Source organism: Limulus polyphemus, unplaced genomic scaffold, assembly GCF_000517525.1.
Source record: "Limulus polyphemus unplaced genomic scaffold, Limulus_polyphemus-2.1.2 Scaffold1396, whole genome shotgun sequence".
NCBI classification, from domain to species: Eukaryota; Metazoa; Arthropoda; class Merostomata; order Xiphosura; family Limulidae; genus Limulus; species Limulus polyphemus.
In genome coordinates this window covers 168,239-174,208 of record NW_013667006.1, presented here as the reverse complement: position 1 = coordinate 174,208, position 5,970 = coordinate 168,239, and positions in this window count along the sequence as shown.

Sequence of the window (5,970 nt, the reverse complement as noted above, 5' to 3'; positions counted from 1 at the left end):
TTTTCTTCTATTACCCATTCAAGCCGTCTCTAGCCATTATTAGTCTCAAAGTGGGTTCCTCGTCATCGAATTCCTACACCTCTTTTCATTTCTGAATTATTTGCCTATCAATGAAACTCTGAATCACACGATATAAAGCATACTTTAAAACCATACTAGAATCACATAACAATATAATTATATAATAATAAAGACTTTCTTAAAAATTAAGAAAATTTAGATATTGCCTCAAATAAATTGCACGATATCTCGTTACTAAACCAACTACCAAAATCGTTTTTCAGCACGATCTACCATCTTGTTTCAGAAGCAATTAGATTATTCGGCTGCTTAGAAGGCCAATTGGAAGTATTGACCGCTTTGCGTGATAACTAGCTCTTTTAACTTAAACCAATGTGCAGTAACGTTGTTAATTTTAAAAACACTTATTAATTTCCCAAAACCTCTATGTAAAATGTGTCAAAGTGCACTGAAAATCCATATATCTGCAAACACAGTTTGCTTTACTACCACCCATGGTGATTATAATTATACTTCATTTACGTAAACTTAATATAAAGTTAAATATATTATTTAGTTTTAAGCGATATTTTATGTGGGCGTTTCAGAAATCCTGCAGGTTGTCGTTTAAGCTTTCGGTAGTGAGATGATAATAAGATTATTTTACATGCATGGCGAGGGGCACTATTTTAAATGTTTAATGGATTTTCAGATGCATCTACCGGGTATACTTCTATGGTTAATAATTTATCGACAGAAGATAATAGAATTTTGACAGCATTCTCTAAAATTAGGTATGGTGTCGTAAAGTGCTATTTATGTAACAGCATTAAAGGCAAAAATATCGAAATACCTCTGGGAAATAATTATTCATAACCTACTGAAAACTATTACCTTTTAAAATGTACTATTAAGGCTAGTTTAAAAATACAAAACGTCTCAATACAGCGTAGATCTTCAGCAAGCATAAACAAATCTGAGAAACCTCTAATCATAATGACGGCTTCGTTATACCGCTTTTAATTCCACAGATGCAGGTCATTATAAAAAGTTCCAAAAACTAACGAACAAGCGGTTGTCCAACGTGAACTCACTTCTACTGAGTATACGTTAACTGCTTATATATTTATATACCCTGTTTGAAAATTTTATAGGCATAATTTATAAAATGAATTTTAATAACTCACATTTATTGACGTTTGCCTTGTCTAAAACAATTTTTATGTCTATGTTTTGACTGCCGAGCAAATCGGATGTTAGCGTTTGCTGATTATCATATTTAAATCTACACGGATCCTTCACGTGTACATATAATTAACTAACTAGGTAAAATAAAAAATACAGAAAACACTATTAGGGTGAAATGTCTTTGTATGGGAACACTATAGCGAAGGTGTTTACACAGTGGAAAATATTTATACGCATTATGTTACGAAGATAGAAGAAAAGAAAATCACATCGTTTGTTGAAAGACTTACTCGGTGGTTGCCATAATTTTAAAATTGTGCATACTCAAAACTGAGAAGCAATCAATTAATAAGTTTGCCCCAAAAAACTTTTCAACTCGTTGCATCGAAACAACACTTCTGAGCTTAGAAATCATGAGCGTTCGGCAGGTTTAAAGTTTCGTTGTTGTTGTTGTTTTTCTTTTAGAATTGATTCAGTATTTACATAGAGATTAACCGACCCTATAGCAAATGTACCGCCAGATTTTCACATGGATTTTCTAAGTGAAAATATAGGGTTTCCTCAGCGCAGAAAAACAATGAATAAAAAAGTTTATTTTCTTTTAGTAATTCTTGTTGCTTATATGAAATAGTGTCTAGCAGTAGTAAGATGCTAACAATTAATTATCAATAACTTCTGATCAAAACAAGCTACCTTCAAATTCATAACTAAGAATTGCCGAACGATGAATATATGTATGTAACTGGATATACCGTTTCTGCTAGGAATATGTTTAATTTATTTGGAGACACCGTTTTTATAATATTCTGAATTATGTTAAAAGATAAGAAACATCCAATCTCTAACACCAAAGAAGACTTACTATTTCTTTGACTGATATTTCACCGGGAGGCTTCATCGCAACTTAAACCTAGATAGACCTTTTTTGATGGATTGAAAAATAATGTTATTTTTATGGAGAAGAACGATGTCTGTGACAGACATAATTTTTCAAACAGAAATTACTCAAAAATGAACTGCGAATTTAAGAACTTCGTGAAAAAATGGAATTTTGAAAATATGACTTAAAATATACCGAATAAGAAAGATAATTAAGGCTGGAGTGTAGATGCAAGCCGTGAAATAAAAAAGTCTTATTCCGATTATTGCAAACTTTTTTCCCTATTAATCGACAGAAAACAAATGAAAGGCAAAGGAAAACGAAATATTTAAATTGTAGAAGGAGTTCATAAGGCCAATTTTCATTAACATTACTCTAAGACATTTGAATGTTCGGACGAGTTACAAAATAGCATTAATTAATCGATAAAACATCAGCTTGTGAGAACTACAAAAAAAAAAGAAGTTGCACTTTATGTTCACGGCTAAAATATGCAACCAACGTGGACCCTAAAGTAATAAGAAACGACTAATTATAAGGCTACAGGAATATTAATAATAAGTACAACGTTTAGCTGAGCTACCTGAGAAACATCAATGTTGTAGTTTCTATTATTGCTGCTGTTTAGTCCCTGTATTTAGCCGTTTAATATCATAAGTACAGTAGTACTTATAGTAGAAATGGGCCAGATGTGCAATACAAATCTAAATCCCAAACACACTGCAAACAGCATGTAAACAAAGCTTTATATATATAAGCACTTTACACACACTGTTGAGTAGTAAACAAACCAACTGCAGAGTAACAAATCACCAAAGCACTTGAGAAAGTCGGTAGAGCAAAAACAAAAATTTCACAAGACCAAAAATTTGTCAATCTGACTATCTGACTGACTGACTGACTAACGTCCTGCCTTCATCTTATGCAAATCTAAATGCACGTGGTTAAATTAGGCTACCTTGGCTAAAAGCGTTTTGCTTAGTTTATTTCTAACCTTGGTAATAACAACTAATAGCAATAACTATTATGCAACACTACTAACGAGTTAACAATACACTAGCAGCCATATTCTATTGTTACTAGCACGCTCTGTGAGTTGCCAAGTAACAACCTCCTCTCATATCCCGTGCTGGTGCACGACTGCTTATGCGCACACGCTACGTGATCAGCCTTCACTTGTATCAGCTAGATAAAAAAACATGGACTACGTAGATTCTCTAGTTCTAGTTTCTAACTAAAATCTTATGTTCATAACCTTGAAGAGTCTTTGTCCCAGCGAAGAGAGCATTACTGCAAGAATAGAGATAAGGTTAGAAATAGTAATGCCGAATGTGCGAAAAAAGCCTCAGCCATCAATGCAGCCAAAGAAAAGGCTGTCACCTTGGCAAGATGAAATAAAATATATAGCAAAGATATCAGCAAAAGCCAGGAAATGTCGAGAGATAGCTCGAAGAAAAGCTATGAGAGAGGTAAGCCTAGAGCCCAGTCACTCTCGAGACCTAGTACCAAAAAAGCTATGAGTCAAGTGTAAAAACATTTTAAATAAGAAATTAGGAAGTAGGAATGGGAGCACCAGCACCAAAAAGTAAGGAAACAAGGTAAGAATGGTATAGACTCGAATTGACTTTTATCAATAGCTAATTCTTTCTAAGTACTCAAAAAATTGAAAATTCAGCGGTTTTGATACTATTCTGTTGGCTCACCCTTTACGGTTAGCTATAATATCTCCCATATATAAAGTATGACTATTGGAGCTTACTTTCTGACTTCCGACGTCAAATACCCCTCTTATGATGTTATGCATTTCGTTAAACTCTCGTAATTTGATTATATACATGTATCAGTACCTGGTTGCTGAAACAAAGTTTACAAAAGAGAGATTTAGCTATATAAATCTTTAATTTAATTTAAACAATTACAAAGTTACAAAAAGCACACGAAGTAGGAATGGGCGGAACGATGGCCACACCCCCTTTGAGATTACACCGTGTCAAAAATCACCAAGCGTTGTAATGTTATTCCAACCGTTCCTACCTTGTTTCCTTACTTCCATTCCCATTTCCACTTCCTAATTTTTTACATTTGTATAGTTAAATTTTGATGTGTAAAGTATCTTTTTGATATCAAAATTCGAATGTTTTAATTTGTTTCCAAAATAGTTCGTACATCTTCATGTAGAATAAACAAATTATACGGTAATAGCTCAAATGATAATTTGTGGTGCTTTATAGGAGTGTACATTCACTTTTCGCACACTTAAACAAGAACAACCATTTTTCTACTGAAATCTATTTAACGTGTAATTCGAAGTTGTCAATAATGTTATCCTTTGATTTTATTCACTTACATGTGGAGCATGCACGTGTGAGCGTAGGAGTACCGGAAGACATAATGCTCAGTGATATCAAGTGGCTTGTTTCTTCTCGTTTCCTACAAACTTAGATTAAATTAAGCCAGTCAACTGTGTTTTACTTCAACACCTCGTTCTATGTATAGGTTAAAAATTGATGGAAAACTGTTTCTCAATTTATCCTGTTTCAATAAGTGTCGAAGAACTTAACATGTGTATAAGTACTATATTGTAACGCTGGAATTAGATTCAAGCGAATAAAAAGTCAATTGTACAGATAATTCAAGCTCCAAATAGATACGAGAACCAGTGGTTCCTCGTTAGTTGAGAAGAAGAAAAAGCTAGCAATTCGTACTTACAGAATAATCCGATCTCCTACAATACAAGTCCTTTGTGCAAAACTGATTAAAGATAAAAAAAAAAAGCGTCTCTTATATAAAAACGTCAGATCACTCTCAAAAGTGACACAATATAAATACTTTGCTGTCTTTTCAGAAAGTGGAAAACAACTATCACTTGTTTCTTTTTCATTAGTTTTAGTTATTTCTTTACACAATGTATATCATTTTAGAGTATTCAGTCATACAAAATTCTGGATTATGCTGTTTCAATTTTTAAGCCACAAAAATGCACCTGTATAAGATTTAAAAGGTTTCAATAAGTTCGACTGAATATATATGGAAAACATATTACTTTAAGTTTTGTAATAAGAAAAAGAATTTGCGCAATGTATTATAGGACATTTTGTTTAACAAGGCAGAATGGATGTTAAGTTCAAAATGTTTTAACCTAAAGGTAAAACTAGAAACATTAAAACCATATAGCTGAATATTTGTGTTCTTCAGAATGGTATATAATAAAGATTCCTGCTAAAAAATGACGACTTTTATTTTGGATGTGGAAAATTAATCGATACAAACACAACATTTTACTTCAAAACAAACGAAACTTAAATGATATTGAAATAGAATTTTAAAGCTATGATAAACGAGCAATAAAAGATATATTGAAAATACACTTTTATATGTTTTTAACAACGTTATTAATATCCAAGATATAGTTTTTATATTTTAGATTAAGTATTTAAATTCACTTTGAGGTTTTTAAGAGGTTTTAGAATTTTTTTAAGGTAATAAAATAACTGAAAATCAAACCAGTTCCCAGACATAAATAGACTTTATTTCTGTAGTGTTTTATATGAAACTTCACTGTAAACAATTCAACATTATTTTCACACCAATAACAACTACAAAACAAAGCAGTATCTTATTAGTTAAATGTAGTTTAGTTTGGTGTGATACTATTTAGTGACCTGCAGAGCTACTTTACTAATATCTTATAATATATACGGTGTTTTTTCAATCTATTCCATTATATTCTATAACATCAAAATATCTGAAATATAGTAAAACTAATATCTTTATTCAATTAAAAATTACATTGTTAAAGGCGGTGTTCTTTACATAAAACATATATAGCAACAGTTTTTATGACTAGATATGAGACTTAAATTATTTAATATCAACATAACATTAAAAATATATTAATGTCA